The sequence below is a fragment of the Hypanus sabinus genome, unplaced genomic scaffold (genome assembly GCF_030144855.1).
Source record: "Hypanus sabinus isolate sHypSab1 unplaced genomic scaffold, sHypSab1.hap1 H_6, whole genome shotgun sequence".
In the NCBI taxonomy this organism is placed as follows: Eukaryota; Metazoa; Chordata; class Chondrichthyes; order Myliobatiformes; family Dasyatidae; genus Hypanus; species Hypanus sabinus.
In genome coordinates, this window is record NW_026779047.1 from 202,501 (window position 1) to 225,177 (window position 22,677).

Genomic DNA, 22,677 nt, shown 5'->3' on the forward strand with positions numbered 1-22,677 from the left:
AGACTCTAATGTTTAAAAACTACTTGAATTGATGAGGCAAAAGAAAAGTGTCAATGATCAGGAATAATTTTCATTTGCCAGATACATTTACATATATCAGGCATTCACAGAGGCAAATTATAGCTATAAGGTTAAAGAATTATATAAAAATAAACCAAAGGGACCAATGTGGACCAATTACTGTTAAATGTGATTCGTGGAGATGGGTCAGCATAGATAGAATGGGCCGAATGGCCTGTTATATGGTGTTTGACTCCAAAAGAGGAAATAAGAAAGGCAGGAAAAGGGGGAAGAAGGGATTGAGAGAAGAAGAGGAAGGCAGACAGGTAAGAGAAGATAGACAGCGAATTAGAGAGGACCCATTGACCTGGGTAAAACTGCAAGATAGATGCTGCAGCTTCTGGAAATCCAGAGCACAACTGATTCATTGACAGCCCTGCGAGAGAATGAGAGGTGTCAAACCAGCAAACACACACACACACACACACACACACACACAGAGGGAGAGAGAGAGAGAGAGAGAGAGAGACAGACAGACAGACAGACAGACAGACAGACAGAGAGGAGAGAGACAAAGAAAGACAGAGAGAGGAGAGAGAAAGAGAGAGGGAGAGAGAGGGAGGGTGAGAGAGAGGGAGAGAGGGAGGGAGTGACCGAGAGGGAGAGAGAGAGGGAGGGTGAGAGGGGAGAGAGCGAGGGGGAGAGAGAGGGAGGGAGTGACAGAGAGAGGGAGAGAGAGAGAGAGGAGAGAGAGAAAGGGAAAGAGGGAGAAGTTGAGGGGAAAGAGGCGCAAGAATCCGCGAGTGCTGCAATCTGGAACAACAGACAAAACACTGGAGGGTCGGACAGCATCTGCATGGGGTTGGGGTGGGGAGAATGGCCAGTTAACCGGGTCCTGATGGAGACCCGATACGTCCGCCGTCCATCCCCTCCAACCCCCGCAGATGCTGCCGACACGCGGAGTCCTTCCAGCAATTACTGTTGTCGCTCGAAGAGAAATAAACTCCGAGAGCGTAGATCTGTAGATGGGATCGAAGCGACGTGTACAAACATGCTTCACCTAAAGAACACGGGTGCGATAACAGTCGGGCTCTCGGTGCTTGGCTTGTAAATGAGCCTGAAAGTTAAAGGAGCCAAGTCCCCGTCCCGAGCAAAGACAGAAAACAAGACTGTTGTACCATACCTGTGCCGGAGAGAGCGGGGAAAGAGAGAAGCGTTCTGCTGCGAGCTGTTGGGAATTCTGACCTGGGTTCCGAGAACCGAGCAACAGGGAAAAGCGGCGGAGTTTCCCCACGCGGATCCTCCCCCGCGATGACCTGACTTGTAAATTTTTGTAATACCGTGTTGGATCAACGCTGCAGTGTTTCACAACGCTGTGATCGAAAGCCCGACTGACATCTCTGTCCAAAGTCCTCCCTCCCGTTTCCCTCCACCTCGCCGTGCCACCCCGAAGAATTGACCTGGAATTACTCCAGTCACACACACACACACACACACACACACCGGAAAAATCAAGACTGGACGCGGATTTGCCAGAACTGGAAGACAGCGGTCCCTCCGTGCCACCGCCGCCCCGAGTAATGAACAGATCCGACACTGACCCAGTTCGGTCAACGCTAACGCACCAAACGACCCTGAGTCAGCCAGGACTCATACTCTCAATGTTCATTATTTAATGTTTTACTTGCACAATTTGTTTTCTTTTCCTTGTCTTTGCTTTTCAAGGCTCGAGCTAAATTTATTATCAAAGTACGTATATGTCACCATTCATTTTCTTGCGGGCATTCGCAGTTTAAGACCGTGCGGTAGGATGCCATGAAAAACTACAGGTGAGAAGACCAAAGGTGGGTAAGGAAGCCTGGCTCAGACCTGGAGACCTCATCACAGAAACACAGGGATCCCTTGTGGCCGTAACACAAAAAAAAAATCAAAAATTCATAATAAAAGCAACAAATTCAAGATGATTAATGCAGAAAATGCTGAGAAGCCAGAAACAATCCTGACACATGACGGGATCCTGCAGCAGTTTAACTCAATCTGATTACTTCCAATCAGGTGGAAAGCAGCATTCACCAAAATCTTGCTTTAAAATACAAACTCACGAAAGAAACCTAATATAAACACAGGCCTGGTCCAATTTTAGGGTCAGGGTCCCACAAATTATATTTTGACTGATCTGTTAGGACAATCGATAATCACCATCGTGATGTAATACAGTATAAGCGAGCAAAAACAGCTTACTTAATAGGTAACAGCCACTAAAAACACATATAACTTGCAGGAATCAATAAGTGAAAAGTACCAGGAATACACTGAATTAGAAGAGGAAATTGAAAGGGTCTCGGCCCGAAACGTCGACAGTGCTTCTCCCTATAGATGCTGCCTGTCCTGTCGTGTTCCACCAGCATTTTGTGTGTTGTTGTTTGAATTTCCAGCATCTGCAGATTTCCTCGTGTTTGCTTGATAAATTGGTTTATGGTTGTCACATGTGCTGAAGCAGAATAAAAGCTTGTCTTGAACCCTGTTCACCCAGACCAGATCACTGAGGCAGAACAAGGTAAAACAATAGGTTTCAGAGGAAGAGGAGTTACAATTAGGAAATAGAGTACAGCGCAGTAACTACAGGCCACAATGAGGTGGATTGTGTGATCAAGGGTCCTAGGAGACCGTTCGGTAGTGCAAGGAGTCCTTAGGCCTGGTGATATGTGCTTTCAAACCCTCCCCCTGATGGAGTATCTGGGGTGGGTGGGGTCTTTGATTCTGCTGGCTGCTTTCCTAAGATTGTGAGAAGTCTGGACAAGGAGGGGATGCTGGTTTCAGTGACGTGCTGAGCTGTATCGATAATTCCCTGCCGTTTCTTTGGTATTGTGAGAACAGTTGTCAAACCATGATGCATCCAGATAGGATGCTTTGTACGGTCTATTAATAAATATTGGTGGGGGTCAAGTGAGACATGTCAACTATCTGTAGCCTCCTAAAGAAGTAGAGATGGCAGTGAGTGTTCTTGACTGGGACATCTACATAGTTGGACTAGAACAGGCTATCGGTGAAGTTCACTCTGAGGAAATTGAAGCTCTCAACCCTCTTGACCTCAGTACCATTGATGTAAACAGGAGCACAGCCCTCCTTCCTGAAGTGAATGACCAGCTCTTTCGATTTGTTGACATTGAGGGAAAGGTTGTTGTCATGACGACACAATGTCAGGAGGCTCTCTGTACCTCCTTCCAGTATTCTGACATATCGTTATTTGTGATAGGCCCCACCACACTGGCATCATCTACAAACCAGTAGACAAAGAGAGCAGAATCTGGCCACACAATGGTAAGAGTATAGGGAGTAGAGTAGGGACCGAGAACATAGACCTGTGGGGCACCATATTGAAGATAGTCATGGTGGTGGCATTTTGGCCTGTTGGTCAGGAAGCTGGGATTCAGTAGCAAGGGGAAGTGTTGAACTGGGTGTTGATAGCTTAACAGGCTCCTAAAATAGAATCAAAAACAGGCCATTCAGCCCACCAAGTCAGTGCTGACCTGTTAGCCCATCTAGGCAAACTCCCTTTTCAGGCCCATGCCATTTCTATTTCAACGCCCATTTAAAACCCTCATAAACATAGTGATTGCATCTGATTCTACCACCTCTGTTGCAGAATATTCCAGATGCTAACCACACTCTGTGCGAAAATCTAGCTCCTTCCATCTCTTTCAAGAGATCGACCATTTGCTAAAACTACACCTTGCTGTTTTTGATATCCATGGAACCTGGAAAGAGATTTTGACTCTTTAACCTAGCTATACCTCTCATAATTTTATATACTTATGCTACATACTTCTGTTGTCACCCCTCAGCTCCTTTGCTCCAGTGAAATCAAGTCCTGCCTATCCAATCTCTTCCCATAACTAAATCCAGACTACTTCCTGGTGCATCTCCTCTGCACACTCTCCGGATCTGACACACCTTTCTTATCACACCACGAATGATGCCATAACAACAACGCTCATCAGCGAGCCGAAGAGCTGAATATTGACTATAGGAGGAAGAAGCCAATCATCATCAGGGGGTCGTAGCTGGAGAGGGTCAGTAACTTAAATTCACTGACAGAGGGCTTGTTCTGGGACAGCACGCGGGTGCCATCACATAGAAATCAAGGCCGCGCCTTAGAAGTTTGCATAGATCCAGCATGTCACCTAAAACTTTGACAGACTTCTAAAGGTGCACAGTGCAGGGTATCGTGACTGGTACGGGAACACTGATACTCGGGAACAAAAACGTGGTGGCCACAGCCCAGTCCGTCACAGGTTTAGCCTTACCCACCATTGAGCACATCTACAAGGGGGGCTGTCTCAAGAAAGGCTACAACCAACTAGTGTGGATAACGTCACTCACCTCAACGGTGAGCTGCAGGTGCAAGGACTCTAAAACCCAGTGTTACAATGAGAGAATTTCCATTTTGTAACTATTTGCATGATTTGTTTGTGTTATGTCTTGTAACTCCGAAACATAAAACGAATCGAAAGAAAGACACTGAGCTGAGAGACGTGGATCTGCTTCATTTTTACTTTAACTGAGGCTTGCACTTACGAAGCAGTAGTGTAATGACATAGTGATTTATGTAAACAACAACAAATACTTCATCATTATTACTTAGAGCTTATTACTGAAATATTAAATACACAACACTCCTCCCTGCTTAGCTATACACTTCAAATGAGTATAGAATAATCTTATATACAGCTTATTGTCACCAAGGGGTGGAGCACAGTACCCGCCTGGCTAAGTTTGGCAGGAATCTGTGACAGTTGTCAAATTCGAAGAAGAGTAGCAACTGCGACACATCCTTTGGCCTTGGGGCATCCACCACTGCTTCAATTTTCTGTGTCAACCTTGTGCGTTAATCACAGTATGTGATGCTTGGCTTAAGGAATTCACAATTGTTGCCCTGACCCCATAAACCTTCTGATCTTTTTAACACTGTTTTAAGATTTGGACATATACCTTGTCATTCTCACTAGTGACAATGATGTCATCCAGGTAACACTGAGTGCTTGGACAGCATTGTAGCACCTGGTCCGTAGCTTTCTGCCAGAGCACAGGTGCTATTTCAGAAATAAACCTGTTATAGTGATATGAGTGTTCATGGTGAGAAACACTTGGACTCTTCTTCCTTCTGCATCCGTCAGTAAGCGAATTCCACTTTGTAGTTTCTCATAAATTCAATTGTGTTTATTTGTATTTTGAGACCACAAGACTGAAAGAGATAGGAGCAGAATTAGGCCATTCGGCCCATCAGTGTGCTCCACCATTCCATCACGATTGATTTATCCCTCTCAGCCCCATTTTCCTGCACTCCCCTGTACCCAGAACAGTTAGTGGAGAAGTTGTGGAGGCCAATGTTGGTCCGACCTCAGACAAAGTCAGGAATCGAAAGGTTGGGCATGGTGTGACTTGTGTCCTGAGCTGCGTTTATTTCAAAGCAAGAAGTATCGAAGTTTAGTGCTGAAGGTAAGGTAGCTGGTTGACCAACAGAGGCAATGTGTAGTGAGCAGAGGCTGTTGATAGGGCAAATTACAGTCAACAGGATGTGTTGCAACATAAAAGAAGGACAAATTCTGAAAGACTGAAGAGGTTATAGTTCAATATTCGCAGTATACAGAATAAAGTAGATGAACTTTAGCACAGTTGCAGACTGGCTTGCATGATGTAGGCATCACTGAATCATGGCTGAAAGAAGATTATAGTTCAGGGCTTAAGGATACACCTTGTGTTGAAAGGGCAGGTAGGAAGGCAGAGGAGGTGACGTTGCTCTGTTGGTAAAAATGACATCAAATCGTTAGAAAGAGGTAAGATAAAGCTGGAAGGTGTTGAATCATTATGGATAGAGCTAAGGAACTGCAAGGGTAAAAAGACACTGCTGGGGGTTGTAAATAGACCCTCAACCTGCAGTATCGATGTGGTCTACACACTGCAACAGAAGACAGAAAATGCACACCAAAAGGGCAGTTACAATAGTCATGGGGGATTTCAATATGCAGGTAGATTGGGAATTTCAGGTTGGTGCTGGATCCCAAGAAGGTGAGCTTCTAGAATGCCTACGAGATGGATTTTCAGAGCAGCTCCTGGTTGAGCCCACTGGGGGATCAGCAATTCTGGACTAGGTGCTCTGCGATGAACCGGAACTGGTTAGAGAGCTTGAGGTAAAGTAACCCTTCGGGGAAGTGATCATAATTCGATCAAATTTACCCTGAAATTTGAGAAGGAGAAGCTAAAGTCAGAGGAATCAGTGTTACAGTGGAGTAACGGGAATTACAGAGAAATGAAAGAGGAGCAGGCCAAAATTGATTAGAAAAGAACACTGGCAAGGATGATGGCAGATCAGCAATGGCTGGAATTTCTGGGAGCAATTCAGAAGGCACAAGATATATACATCACAAAGAGACAGAAGTAATCTACAGGCAGGATGGCACAACAACCAGCATAAAAGCCAAATATTGAGCATAAAGTTGATCAAAAATTAGTGGGAAGTTTGAGGATTGGGAAGCTTTTAAAAACCAACAGAAGGCAACTAAAAAGTCATAATGAAAAAAAAAGATGGAATACAAAGGTAAGATAGCAAGTAATGTTAAAGAGCATACCGAAAGTTTCTTCAGATACATAACATGTAAAAGAGAGGTGAGAGTGGATATCAGACTGCTGGAAAAAGATGCTGAAAAGATACTAATGGGGGACAAGGAAATGGTGGATGAACTGAATAAGTATTTTGCATCAGTCTTCGCTGTGGAAGACACCAGCAGTATGGTAGAAGTTCTAGGTGTCAGGGATCATGAAGTGTGTGTTGAGTTACCATTACTAGAGAGTAGGTTCTTGGGAAACTGAGAAGTCTGAAGTCACCTGGACCAGATGGACTACACCCCAGGGTTCTGAAAGAGGCAGCTGAAAGGATTGTGAAGGCATTAGTAGAAATCTTTCAAGAATCAGTTGATTCTGGCATGGCTCTGGAGGAATGGAAAATTGAAAATGTCAATCCATTCTACTAGAAGGGAGAGAGGCAGAAGAAAGGAAGTTATAGATGAGTTCGTCTGACCTCAGTGGTTCGGAAGATTTTGGAGTTGATTGTTAAGGATGTGGTTCCAGGGTACTTGGAGGCACTTGATAAAATAGGATGTAGTCAGCATGGTTTCCTCAAGGGAAAATCGTGCCTGACAAATCTGTTGGAATTATTTGTAGAAATAACAAGCAGGATAAACAAGGAGAATTAGTGAATGTTGTGTACTTGGAATTTCAAAAGGCCTTTAACTAGGTGTTGCACATAAGGCTGCTTAACGAATTAAAAGCCTATGATATTACAGGACAGACAGACAGAAAGATAGACATACTTTATTGATCCTGAGGGAAACTGGGGTTTCGTTACAGCCACACCAACCAAAAATAGTGTAGAAATATAGCAATATAAAACCATAAATAATTAAGTAATCATAAGTTAATCATGTCAGGTGGAAATAAGTCCAGGACCAGCCTATTGGCTCAGGGTGTCTGACACTCCGAGGGAGGAGTTGTAAAGTTTGATGGCCACAGGCAGGAATGACTTCCTATGACGCTCAGTGTTGCATCTTGGTGGAATGAGTCTCTGGCTGAATGTACTCCTGTGCCTAACCAGTACATTATGGAGTGGATGGGAGACATTGTCCAAGATGGCATGCAACTTGGACAGCATCCTCTTTTCAGACACCACCGTCAGAGAGTCCAGTTCCACCCCAACGTCACTGGCCTTACGAATGAGTTTGTTGATTCTGTTGGTGTCTGCTACCCTCAGCCTGCTGCCCCAGCACACAACAGCAAACATGATAGCACTGGCCACCACAGCCTCGTAGAACATCCTCAGCATCGTCCGGCAGATGTTAAAGGACCTCAGTCACCTCAGGAAATAGAGACGGCTCTGACCCTTCTTGTAGACAGCCTCAGTGTTCTTTGACCAGTCCAATTTATTGTCCATTCGTATCCCCAGGTATTTGTAATTCTCCACTAAGTCCACACTGACCCCTTGGATGGAAACAGGGGTCACCGGTGCCTTAGCCCTCCTCAGGTTCACCACCAGCTCCTTTGTCTTTTTCATATTAAGCTGCAGATGATTCTGCTCGCACCATGAGACAAAGTTTCCCACCGTAGCCCTGTACTCAGCCTCATCTCCCTTGCTGATGCATCCAACTATGGCAGCGTCATCAGAAAACTTCTGAAGATGGCAAGACTCTGTGTGTAGTTGAAGTCCGAGGTGTAGATGGTGAAGAGAAAGGGAGATAGGACAGTCCCCTGTGGAGCCCCAGTGCTGCTGACCACTCTGTCTGACACACAGTGTTGCAAGCGCACGTACTGTGGTCTGCCAGTCAGATACTAGCATGGATAAAGCATTGGCTAATTGGCAAGAGGCTAAAAGTTGGAATAAAGGGCTCCTTTTCTGGTTGGCTGCTGGCGGCCAGTGGTATTCCTCAGGGGTCTGTGATAGGACTGCTTCTTCTTACATTATGACCTGGATAACGGAATTGATGGCTTGTGGCCAAGTTTGCAGATGATATGAAGATATCTCAGGGTGTGACATTTCTGGGTGCAGTATTAACTCAGGGTGCAAAACCTCAGGATGATGAACTAACTCAGTCCTGTCGAAGGGTTTCAGCCCAAACGCCAACTGTACTTTTTTCCATAGATGTTACCTGGCTTGCTGAGCTCCTCCAGTATTTTGTGTGTGCTGCTCAACAGGTGATTTGTCAGGGTGAAGTACAAACTCAGAACGCAACACTTCAGTACTTCTGAGAAAGTAGGAAGGCTACAGAATGAGTTAGAGAGATTAAGAGAATGGGAAAAGAAGTGGCAGATGGAATGCAGTCTTGGGAAGTGAATTCTCATGCACTTTGGTAAAATAAATAAAAGGGTAGACTATTTTCCAAGTGGAGAGAAAATTCAAAAAATCCGAGATACGAAGAAACTTGGGAGTCCTCATGCAGGATTCCTTAAAGGTCAAATTGCAGGTTGAGTCAGTGGTGAGGAAGGCAAATGTGAAGTCAGCATTCATTTCAAGAATATAAAAGCCAGGATGTAATGTGAGACTTTATAAAGCATTGGTGAGGCCTCATGGAGCAGTGATTGGCTTTGGACCCCTTGTCTAAGAAAGGATATGCTGACATTGGAGAGATTTCAAAGGCGGCTCAGGAAAACGACTCTGGGATTGAAAGGCCTGTCGTTTGAGGACCGTTTGATGGCTCTGGGCCTCTACTCGCTGGAATTCAGAAGAACGAAGGATGACCTCATTGAAACCTTTTGAATGTCGAAAGGCCTCGATAGAGTGGATTTGGAAAGGGTGTTTCCTGTGGCTAGGGGAGTCTAAGACCACAGGACAGAGGCTCGAAGCAGTGGGATGTCCATTTGGAATGCAGATGAGGAGGAATTTCTTCAGATGGAGTGGTGAATCTGTGGAATTCATTGCCACAAGTGGCTGTGGAGGCCAAGTCATTGGGTACATTTAAGACAGAGGTTGATAGATTCTTGATTAATCTGTGCATAAAAGGATATGGAGAAAAGGCCTGAGATTGGGGCTGAGAGGGAAAATGGATCAGCCATGATGAAATGGCGGACAGACTCGATAGGGCAGCTGGCCCAATTTGCTCTTATGTGGTCTTATGGTCTTGTTTCATAATGCCAGTGACTCAGGTCCATTTCTGAAATGAGATGTCCATGTGGAGTTGGCATGAATTTCATGGAACGTAGAAAATCGCAGCTCAGTACAGGACCACAATGTTGTGTCAACCTTTTAACCTACTCCAGGGTCAATCTAACCCTTCCCTCCCACACAGCCCTCCATTTTTCTATCATATATGTGCCTATATCATAGTCTCTCAATGTCCCTGGTATATCCGCCTCTTTCACCATTCTTGATGGCACAAGTCCACACACCCAGTGCTCTGTGTGTGGAAGACCCACCTATGCTTTCTCCAATTACTTTAAAATGATAGCACCTCACATTAGTCATTCCCACCTGGGAAATAAGTCCCTGGTTGTCTGATCGAGCGGGCAGCGCGGTAGTGTAGTTGTTAGGGCAATGTTTTACAGTACCAGTGACCCATGGCCGCTTGGGTTTTCTCCGGGTGCTCCAGTTTCCCCTCCAGAGTCCAAAGACACACCAGTCGGAAGGTTAATTAGCCATTGTAAACTGTCCCCATGATTAAGCTAGGATTACATTGGGGGGTGGTTGGCTGGTGCAGCCCACAGGGCTAGAAGGGCCTATTCCACGTCTCCTCATATATTGTACACTGCTATCAAGTCACTCGTCATCCTCCTTTACTCCAAAGGGACAAAGCTCAGCTTGCTCAACCTATAAGACATGCTCTCTAATCCAGGCAGCGTCATATTTTCCATACAAACTTTAATTGTACAGTTTGTACATTGGTTGTTTGCCAGTCTTTGTTCATGAATATGGCTTTTCAGGGAACACTCTTCCCCTGTAAATGCCTGCAAGAAAATGAATCAAGGTAGTGAGTGTCAGTGTGCTAACATTTACACCTCGATAATATGTTCACTTTCAACTTTTAGCTTTTGTTTACTGGCAAAAATGAGAACATTTAAAAAAATTAAGTACTAACCATGTGTAACATCTCAGGGCTGAGTACTAACTGAGTGTGTGGCATTTCAGGATGGAGTACTAAGTATGCAATTATCTCAGGGTGGACTATTAACTCAGGCTGTAATATCTCAGAGTGGAGCACTAACTGAGGGTGTAATTTCACAGGATGGAATACTAACTCAGGGTGTAATATTTCAGGGTAGAATATTAACTCAGGCTGTAATATCTCAGTGTGGAGTACTAACTGAGGGTGTAATTTCACAGGATGGAATACTAACTCAGGGTGTAATATTTCAGGGTAGAATATTAACTCAGGCTGTAATATCTCAGTGTGGAGTACTAACTGAGGGTGTAATTTCACAGGATGGAATACTAACTCAGGGTGTAATATTTCAGGGTAGAATATTAACTCAGGCTGTAATATCTCAGTGTGGAGTACTAACTGAGGGTGTAATTTCACAGGATGGAATACTAACTCAGGGTATAACATTTGTGTGGTGTATTAACCCAGGGTGTAATATCTCTGGGTGGAGTACTAATTCAAGGTGTAATAGCTGAAGGTGGAGTATTAACTCAAGGGGTAGTATCACAAGGTAGAACACTGATTCAGATTGTAACATCTCAGAGTGGACTACTCAGGTGGATATATCTCAGAATGGAGTACAAATTCAGGGTAAAACAGCTTATGGTACTAACTCAGGGAGTAATATCTCAGCATGGAGTACTAACATGGGAAGTAACATTTAAGACTGCAGCATTCAGTTAGATTGCAACACTTTAGGGTAGAGTACCAACTTGGTGCGCAACAACTCAGGATCAAGTATTAACTCAGGGTGTAGAAATAACTCAGCGTGGCTAACTCAGGGTGGAGTACTAAATCAGGGTGTAATATCTCTGGGCAGAGCATTAACTGAATAATAATAGTTGAGTAATAATTCAGGTTGTTATATCTTGAGGTGGAGGATGACCTCAGGTGCAACATCTCAGGGTAGTGTATTAGCTAAGTGTGCAACATCTGAGTTTTGAGTACTAACTCAGGGTGTAATATCTCAAGATGGGGTACTAACTCAGGTTGTAATATCACAGAATGGAGTACCACCTCAGGGTGTGGCATTTCTGGGAGCAGTACTAACTCAGGGCACCACACCTCAGGATGATGAACTAACTCAGTCCAGCCGAAGGGTTTCAGCCCGAAATGCCAGCTGTGCTTTTTTCCCATAGATGCTGCCTGGCTTACAGATTTCCTCCAGCATTTTGTGTGTGCTGCTCAAAAGGTACTGTGTCAGGTTGAAGTACTAACTCAGGATGCAACACCTCAGGGTGGAGTACTAACTCACGGACTAATATCTGAACGTGGCTTATAAACATGGGGTGTAATATCTCTGGATGTAATACTAATTCAAGGTGGAGTACTAATACGACTTACAACATCTCAGAGTGGAGCACTAACAGGGTGCAAAACCTCAGGATGAAACACTAACGTGTTGGAAAATCTCATGGTGGAGAGCTAACTCAGGGTGGAGTGCTAATTCAGAGAGTAATATCTCAGGGTGGAGTACTAACTCGGGGTGTATACCTCAAAGTGGAGTAATAACTCAGGGTGGAGTGCTAACTCGGGTGCAGTTTCTTTGGGAAGAGTACCAACTCAGGGAGGACTAGTAACTCACTGTGATACTCTCCAGGATCAAGTACTAAGTCAGGGTTTAATATCTCAGGGTGGAGTACAACTCACAGAGTAATACCTCAGGGAGGATTACTAACACAGGGCGTAATTTACTCAGGGTGGAGTAATAACACAGTGTGTAATGTCTCAGGATACAGTACTAACTGTGGTTGTAACATGTCAGGATAGAATATTGAGTCTGGGTATACAGTAATATCTCAGGGTGGATTATGAACTCAGGGTGCAATGTCCTAGAATGGAAACTAACTCAGGATATAGCATTTCAGGGTGGAGTACTAATTCAGGGTGTAGCATTTCAGGGTGGAGTACTAATTCAGGGTGTAGCTTTTCAGGATGGAGTACTAACTCTGGTTGCAAAATCTTAGGATGAAGTACTAATGCAGGGTGCAAAGCTATAAGAAAACTCAGAGTACAACGCCAGAGGGAAGAGCACTTACTCAGTGTGTGACCCAGGGTGGAGTACTAATTCAGGCTGTAACATTTCAGACTGGAATACTAACTCAGGGTGTAATACCTCATGATGGAGTACTAACACAGGCGGCAGAACAACAGGATGGAATGCTAACTCAGGGTGCAATACCTCAGGATGCATTACTAACTCAGGGTGTAATACCTCATGATGGAGTACTAACTCAGGGTGTAATTCCTCATGATGGAGTACTAACACAGGGTGTAATACCTCAGGATGCATTACTAACTCAGGGTGTAATACCTCATGATGGAGTACTAACTCAGGGTGTAATACCTCATGATGGAGTACTAACACAGGGTGTAATACCTCAGAAAGGAATACTAACACAGGCAGCAGAACCACAGGATGGAATACTAACTCAGGGTGTAATACCTCATGATGGAGTAAGAACTCAGGATGTAATATCTTGTAGCGGAGAGCTAACTCAGGGTGTAATACAAAATGGAGTAGTAATTCAGGGTTTAATATCTTAGGGTGGAAAGCTAACTCAGGCTGTAACATCTTAGGGTGCAGTATTAACCCAGGCTGGAATATTAACTCACAGTGGAGTACTAACTCAGTTTGCAACACTTCATGAATCGAGTACTAACTCTGGGTGAATTATCTCAGAGTGGAGCAATAATGCTTGGAGTAGTGTTTGATGTTGCAGTATTAACTCAGAGAGTAACAACTCAAAGTAATTAGCTATTCGATTACTGCAGTAATTATTGGCTCAATCTTAAGAGTATTAAAACTATGAATTCATCATTAGTTTAAACTTTAATGTTCTGTATGTATGATACAAATTCTTCAACTCTGGCATCACACCTAAGTTACAATCAAAATAAAAGTAAGCTATATTTTATTTACTAAAAGTAAATTTAATTACAATTTTTCAATAGTATTAAAACATAAAAATAGAAATACAGGTTTTATGGAGTGAGTGACATGTTGCAGGTGTATTTTTACAATAGAAATACAGGTTATATGGAGTGAGTGTCAGGTGATTTTTACAATAGAAATACAGGTTATATGGAGTGAGTGTCATGTTGCAGGTGTTTTTTTACAATAGAAATACAGGTTATATGGAGTGAGTGTCAGGTATTTTTTACAATAGAAATACAGGTTATATGGAGTGAGTGTCATGTTGCAGTTGTTTTGCACAATAGAAATACAGGTTATATGGAGTGAGTGTCATGCTGCAGGTGTTTTATGCAATAGAAATACAGGTTATATGCAGTGAGTGTCATGTTGCAGGTGTTTTTTACAATAGAAATACAGGTTATATGGAGTGAGCGTTGCAGGTGTTTTTTACAATAGAAATACAGGTTATATGGAGTGAGTGTCAGGTGTTTTTTACAATAGAAATACAGGTTATATGGAGTGAGTGTTGCAGGTGTTTTTTACAATAGAAATACAGGTTATATGGAGTGAGTGTCATGTTGCAGGTGTTTTGTACAATAGAAATACAGGTTATATGGAGTGAGTGTCAGGTGTTTTTTACAATACAAATACAGGTTATATGGAGTGAGTGTCAGGTGTTTTTTACAATAGAAATACAGGTTACATGGAGTGAGTGTCATGTTGCAGGTGTTTTCTACAATAGAAATACAGGTTATATGGAGTGAGTGTCAGGTGTTTTTTACAATGGAAATACAGGTTATATGGAGTGAGTGTCAGGTGTTTTTTACAATGGAAATACAGGTTATATGGAGTGAGTGTCAGGTGTTTTTTACAATAGATATACAGGTTACATGGAGTGAGTGTCATGTTGCAGGTGTTTTCTACAATAGAAATACAGGTTATATGGAGTGAGTGTCAGGTGTTTTTTACAATGGAAATACAGGTTATATGGAGTGAGTGTCAGGTGTTTTTTACAATAGAAATACAGGTATATATGGAGTGAGTGTCAGGTGTTTTTTACAATAGAAATACAGGTTGTATGGAGTGAGTATCAGGAGCTTTTTTACAATAGAAATACAGGTTATATGGAGTGAGTGTCAGGTGTGTTTTACAATAGAAATACGGGTTATATGGAGTGAGTGTCAGGTGTTTTTTACAATAGAAATACAGGTTATATCGAGTGAATGTCAGGTGTTTTTTACAATAGAAATACAGGTTATATGGAGTGAGTGTCAGGTGTTTTTTACAATAGAAATACAGGTTATATGGAGTGAGTGTCAGGTGTTTTTTACAATAGAAATACAGGTTATATGGAGTGAGTGTCAGGTGTTTTTTACAATAGAAATACAGGTTATATGGAGTGAATGTCAGGTGTTTTTTTACAATAGATATACAGCTTATATGGAGTGAGTGTCAGGTGTTTTTTACAATAGAAATACAGGTTATATGGAGTGAGTGTCATGTGTTTTTTACAATAGAAATACAGGTTATATGGAGTGAGTGTCATGTTGCAGGTGTTTTATACAATAGAAATACAGGTTATATGGAGTGAGTGTCATGTTGCAGGTGTTTTTTACAATAGAAATACAGGTTATATGGAGTGAGTGTTGCAGGTGTTTTTTACAATAGAAATACAGGTTATATGGAGTGAGTGTCATGTGTTTTTAACAATAGAAATACAGGTTATATGGAGTGAGTGTCATGTTGCAGGTGTTTTTCACAATAGAAATACAGGTTATATGGAGTGAGTGTTGCAGATGTTTTTTACAATAGAAATACAGGTTATATGGAGTGAGTGTCATGTTGCAGGTGTTTTGTACAATAGAAATACAGGTTATATGGAGTGAGTGTCATGTTGCAGGTGTTTTGTACAATAGAAATACAGGTTATATGGAGTGAGTGTCAGGTGTTTTGTACAATAGAAATACAGGTTTTATGGAGTGAGTGTCAGGTGTTTTTTACAATGGAAATACAGGTTATATGGAGTGAGTGTCAGGTGTGTTTTACAATAGAAATACAGGTTATATGGAGTGAGTGTCAGGTGTTTTTTACAATAGATATACAGTTTATATGGAGTGAGAGTCATGTTGCAGGTGTTTTCTACAATAGAAATATAGGTTATATGGAGTGAGTGTCAGGTGTTTTTTACAATAGAAATACAGGGTGTATGGAGTGAGTGTCAGGTGTTTTTTACAATAGATATACAGGTTATATGGAGTGAGTGTCAGGTGTTTTTTACAATAGAAATACAGGGTGTATGGAGTGAGTGTCAGGTGTTTTTTTACAATAGATATACAGGTTATATGGAGTGAGTGTCAGGTGTATTTTACAATAGAAATACAGGTTGTATGGAGTGAGTGTCATGTTGCAGGTGTTTTCTACAATAGAAATATAGGTTATATGGAGTGAGTGTCAGGTGTTTTTTACAATAGAAATACAGGGTGTATGGAGTGAGTGTCAGGTGTTTTTTACAATAGATATACAGGTTATATGGAGTGAGTGTCAGGTGTTTTTTACAACACAAATACAGGTTATATGGAGTGAGTGTTGCCGGTGTTTTTTACAATGGAAATACAGGTTATATGGAGTGAGTGTCAGGTGTTTTTTACAATAGAATTACTGTTTATATGGAGTGAGTGTCATGTTCCAGGTGTTTTCTACAATAGAAATACAGGTTATATGGAGTGAGTGTTGCAGGTGTTTTTTACAATAGAAATACAGGTTATATGGAGTGAGTGTCATGTTGCAGGTGTTTTCTACAATAGAAATACAGGGTGTATGGAGTGAGTGTCAAGTGTTTTTTACAATAGAAATACAGGGTGTATGGAGTGAGTGTCAGGTGTTTTTTACAATGGAAATACAGGTTATATGGAGTGAGTGTCAGGTGTTTTTTACAATAGAAATACAGGGTGTATGGAGTGAGTGTCAGGTGTTTTTTACAATGGAAATGCAGGTTATATGGAGTGAGTGTTGCAGGTGTTTTTTACAATAGAAATACAGGTTATATGGAGTGAGTGTCAGGTGTTTTTTACAATAGAAATACAGGGTGTATGGAGTGAGTGTCAGGTGTTTTTTACAATGGAAATACAGGTTATATGGAGTGAGTGTCAGGTGTTTTTTACAATAGAAATAAAGGTTATATGGAGTGAGGGTTGCAGGTGTTTTTTACAATAGAAATACAGGTTATATGGAGTGACTGTCATGTTGCAGGTGTTTTGTACAATAGAAATACAGGTTATATGGAGTGAGTGTCAGGTGTTTTGTAAAATAGAAATACAGGTTTTATGGAGTGAGTGTCAGGTGTTTTTTACAATGGAAATACAGGTTATATGGAGTGAGTGTCAGGTGTTTTTTACAATAGAAATACAGGTTACATGGAGTGAGTGTCATGTTGCAGGTGTTTTTTACAATAGAAATACAGGTTATATGGAGTGAGTGTCAGGTGTTTTTTACAATAGAAATACAGGTTATATGGAGAGAGTGTCAGGTATTTTGTAAAATAGAAATACAGGTTTTATGGAGTGAGTGTCAGGTGTTTTTTACAATGGAAATACAGGTTATATGGAGTGAGTGTCAGGTGTTTTTTACAATAGAGATACAGGTTACATGGAGTGAGTGTCATGTTGCAGGTGTTTTTTACATTAGAAATACAGGTTATATGGAGTGAGTGTCAGGTGTTTTTTACAATAGAAATACAGGTTATATGGAGTGAGTGTCAGGTGTTTTTTACAATAGAAATACAGGTTATATGGAGTGAGTGTCATGTTGCAGGTGTTTTTTTACAATAGAAATACAGGTTATATGGAGTGAGTGTCAGGTGTTTGTTACAATAGAAATACAGGTTATATGCAGTGAGTGTCATGTTGCAGGTGTTTTTTTACAATAGAAATACAGGTTATATGGAGTGAGTGTCAGGTGTTTTTTACAATAGAAATACAGGTTATATGGAGTGAATGTCAGGCGTTGTTTTACAATAGATATACAGGTTATATGGAGTGAGTGTCAGGTGTTTTTTTTGCAATAGAAATACAGGTTATATGGAGTGAGTGTCATGTTGAAGGTGTTTTGCAGAACAGAAATACAGGTTTTATGGAGTTAGTGTCAGGTGTTTTTTACAATGGAAATACAGGTTATATGGAGTGAGTGTCAGGTGTTTTTTACAATAGAAATACAGGGTGTATGGAGTGAGTGTCAGCTGTTTTTTACAATGGAAATACAGGTTATATGGAGTGAGTGTCAGGTGTTTTTTACAGTAGAAATACAGGTTATATGGAGTGAGTGTTGCAGGTGTTTTTTACAATAGAAATACAGGTTATATGGAGTGAGTGTCATGTTGCAGGTGTTTTGTACAATAGAAATACAGGTTATATGGAGTGAGTGTCAGGTGTTTTGTACAATAGAAATACAGGTTATATGGAGTGAGTGTCAGGTGTTTTGTAAAATATCAATACAGGTTTTATGGAGTGAGTGTCAGGTGTTTTTTACAATGGAAATGCAGGTTATATGGAGTGAGTGTCAGGTGTTTTTTACAATAGAGATACAGGTTACATGGAGTGAGAGTCATGTTGCAGGTGTTTTTTACATTAGAAATACAGGTTATATGGAGTGAGTGTCAGGTGTTTTTTACAATAGAAATACAGGTGATATGGAGTGAGTGTCATGTTGCAGGTGTTTTTTTACAATAGAAATACAGGTTATATGGAGTGAGTGTCAGGTGTTTGTTACAATAGAAATACAGGTTATATGCAGTGAGTGTCAGGTGTTTTTTACAATAGAAATACAGGTTATATGGAGTGAGTGTCAGGTATTTTTTACAATAGAAATACAGGTTATATGGAGTGAGTGTCATGTTGCAGTTGTTTTGCACAATAGAAATACAGGTTATATGGAGTGAGTGTCATGCTGCAGGTGTTTTATGCAATAGAAATACAGGTTATATGCAGTGAGTGTCATGTTGCAGGTGTTTTTTACAATAGAAATACAGGTTATATGGAGTGAGCGTTGCAGGTGTTTTTTACAATAGAAATACAGGTTATATGGAGTGAGTGTCAGGTGTTTTTTACAATAGAAATACAGGTTATATGGAGTGAGTGTTGCAGGTGTTTTTTACAATAGAAATACAGGTTATATGGAGTGAGTGTCATGTTGCAGGTGTTTTGTACAATAGAAATACAGGTTATATGGAGTGAGTGTCAGGTGTTTTTTACAATACAAATACAGGTTATATGGAGTGAGTGTCAGGTGTTTTTTACAATAGAAATACAGGTTACATGGAGTGAGTGTCATGTTGCAGGTGTTTTCTACAATAGAAATACAGGTTATATGGAGTGAGTGTCAGGTGTTTTTTACAATGGAAATACAGGTTATATGGAGTGAGTGTCAGGTGTTTTTTACAATGGAAATACAGGTTATATGGAGTGAGTGTCAGGTGTTTTTTACAATAGATATACAGGTTACATGGAGTGAGTGTCATGTTGCAGGTGTTTTCTACAATAGAAATACAGGTTATATGGAGTGAGTGTCAGGTGTTTTTTACAATGGAAATACAGGTTATATGGAGTGAGTGTCAGGTGTTTTTTACAATAGAAATACAGGTATATATGGAGTGAGTGTCAGGTGTTTTTTACAATAGAAATACAGGTTGTATGGAGTGAGTATCAGGAGCTTTTTTACAATAGAAATACAGGTTATATGGAGTGAGTGTCAGGTGTGTTTTACAATAGAAATACGGGTTATATGGAGTGAGTGTCAGGTGTTTTTTACAATAGAAATACAGGTTATATCGAGTGAATGTCAGGTGTTTTTTACAATAGAAATACAGGTTATATGGAGTGAGTGTCAGGTGTTTTTTACAATAGAAATACAGGTTATATGGAGTGAGTGTCAGGTGTTTTTTACAATAGAAATACAGGTTATATGGAGTGAGTGTCAGGTGTTTTTTACAATAGAAATACAGGTTATATGGAGTGAATGTCAGGTGTTTTTTTACAATAGATATACAGCTTATATGGAGTGAGTGTCAGGTGTTTTTTACAATAGAAATACAGGTTATATGGAGTGAGTGTCATGTGTTTTTTACAATAGAAATACAGGTTATATGGAGTGAGTGTCATGTTGCAGGTGTTTTATACAATAGAAATACAGGTTATATGGAGTGAGTGTCATGTTGCAGGTGTTTTTTACAATAGAAATACAGGTTATATGGAGTGAGTGTTGCAGGTGTTTTTTACAATAGAAATACAGGTTATATGGAGTGAGTGTCATGTGTTTTTAACAATAGAAATACAGGTTATATGGAGTGAGTGTCATGTTGCAGGTGTTTTTCACAATAGAAATACAGGTTATATGGAGTGAGTGTTGCAGATGTTTTTTACAATAGAAATACAGGTTATATGGAGTGAGTGTCATGTTGCAGGTGTTTTGTACAATAGAAATACAGGTTATATGGAGTGAGTGTCATGTTGCAGGTGTTTTGTACAATAGAAATACAGGTTATATGGAGTGAGTGTCAGGTGTTTTGTACAATAGAAATACAGGTTTTATGGAGTGAGTGTCAGGTGTTTTTTACAATGGAAATACAGGTTATATGGAGTGAGTGTCAGGTGTGTTTTACAATAGAAATACAGGTTATATGGAGTGAGTGTCAGGTGTTTTTTACAATAGATATACAGTTTATATGGAGTGAGAGTCATGTTGCAGGTGTTTTCTACAATAGAAATATAGGTTATATGGAGTGAGTGTCAGGTGTTTTTTACAATAGAAATACAGGGTGTATGGAGTGAGTGTCAGGTGTTTTTTACAATAGATATACAGGTTATATGGAGTGAGTGTCAGGTGTTTTTTACAATAGAAATACAGGGTGTATGGAGTGAGTGTCAGGTGTTTTTTTACAATAGATATACAGGTTATATGGAGTGAGTGTCAGGTGTATTTTACAATAGAAATACAGGTTGTATGGAGTGAGTGTCATGTTGCAGGTGTTTTCTACAATAGAAATATAGGTTATATGGAGTGAGTGTCAGGTGTTTTTTACAATAGAAATACAGGGTGTATGGAGTGAGTGTCAGGTGTTTTTTACAATAGATATACAGGTTATATGGAGTGAGTGTCAGGTGTTTTTTACAACACAAATACAGGTTATATGGAGTGAGTGTTGCCGGTGTTTTTTACAATGGAAATACAGGTTATATGGAGTGAGTGTCAGGTGTTTTTTACAATAGAATTACTGTTTATATGGAGTGAGTGTCATGTTCCAGGTGTTTTCTACAATAGAAATACAGGTTATATGGAGTGAGTGTTGCAGGTGTTTTTTACAATAGAAATACAGGTTATATGGAGTGAGTGTCATGTTGCAGGTGTTTTCTACAATAGAAATACAGGGTGTATGGAGTGAGTGTCAAGTGTTTTTTACAATAGAAATACAGGGTGTATGGAGTGAGTGTCAGGTGTTTTTTACAATGGAAATACAGGTTATATGGAGTGAGTGTCAGGTGTTTTTTACAATAGAAATACAGGGTGTATGGAGTGAGTGTCAGGTGTTTTTTACAATGGAAATGCAGGTTATATGGAGTGAGTGTTGCAGGTGTTTTTTACAATAGAAATACAGGTTATATGGAGTGAGTGTCAGGTGTTTTTTACAATAGAAATACAGGGTGTATGGAGTGAGTGTCAGGTGTTTTTTACAATGGAAATACAGGTTATATGGAGTGAGTGTCAGGTGTTTTTTACAATAGAAATAAAGGTTATATGGAGTGAGGGTTGCAGGTGTTTTTTACAATAGAAATACAGGTTATATGGAGTGACTGTCATGTTGCAGGTGTTTTGTACAATAGAAATACAGGTTATATGGAGTGAGTGTCAGGTGTTTTGTAAAATAGAAATACAGGTTTTATGGAGTGAGTGTCAGGTGTTTTTTACAATGGAAATACAGGTTATATGGAGTGAGTGTCAGGTGTTTTTTACAATAGAAATACAGGTTACATGGAGTGAGTGTCATGTTGCAGGTGTTTTTTACAATAGAAATACAGGTTATATGGAGTGAGTGTCAGGTGTTTTTTACAATAGAAATACAGGTTATATGGAGAGAGTGTCAGGTATTTTGTAAAATAGAAATACAGGTTTTATGGAGTGAGTGTCAGGTGTTTTTTACAATGGAAATACAGGTTATATGGAGTGAGTGTCAGGTGTTTTTTACAATAGAGATACAGGTTACATGGAGTGAGTGTCATGTTGCAGGTGTTTTTTACATTAGAAATACAGGTTATATGGAGTGAGTGTCAGGTGTTTTTTACAATAGAAATACAGGTTATATGGAGTGAGTGTCAGGTGTTTTTTACAATAGAAATACAGGTTATATGGAGTGAGTGTCATGTTGCAGGTGTTTTTTTACAATAGAAATACAGGTTATATGGAGTGAGTGTCAGGTGTTTGTTACAATAGAAATACAGGTTATATGCAGTGAGTGTCATGTTGCAGGTGTTTTTTTACAATAGAAATACAGGTTATATGGAGTGAGTGTCAGGTGTTTTTTACAATAGAAATACAGGTTATATGGAGTGAATGTCAGGCGTTGTTTTACAATAGATATACAGGTTATATGGAGTGAGTGTCAGGTGTTTTTTTTGCAATAGAAATACAGGTTATATGGAGTGAGTGTCATGTTGAAGGTGTTTTGCAGAACAGAAATACAGGTTTTATGGAGTTAGTGTCAGGTGTTTTTTACAATGGAAATACAGGTTATATGGAGTGAGTGTCAGGTGTTTTTTACAATAGAAATACAGGGTGTATGGAGTGAGTGTCAGCTGTTTTTTACAATGGAAATACAGGTTATATGGAGTGAGTGTCAGGTGTTTTTTACAGTAGAAATACAGGTTATATGGAGTGAGTGTTGCAGGTGTTTTTTACAATAGAAATACAGGTTATATGGAGTGAGTGTCATGTTGCAGGTGTTTTGTACAATAGAAATACAGGTTATATGGAGTGAGTGTCAGGTGTTTTGTACAATAGAAATACAGGTTATATGGAGTGAGTGTCAGG

At 40.4% G+C, this 22,677-nt stretch overlaps 1 protein-coding gene across 1 annotated transcript in view; it reads right to left on the minus strand.

Moving 5' to 3' along the window:
- The window catches only part of LOC132386074 (exocyst complex component 3-like), an 82,110-nt gene extending 80,672 nt beyond the window's left edge, over positions 1-1,438 (minus strand). Inside the window, exon 1 of the mRNA XM_059958364.1 lies at positions 1,184-1,438. The gene's annotated coding sequence lies outside the window, so the exon portion shown is untranslated. The remainder of the gene's footprint in view (positions 1-1,183) is intronic.
- Positions 1,439-22,677: the final 21,239 nt, after the last annotated feature.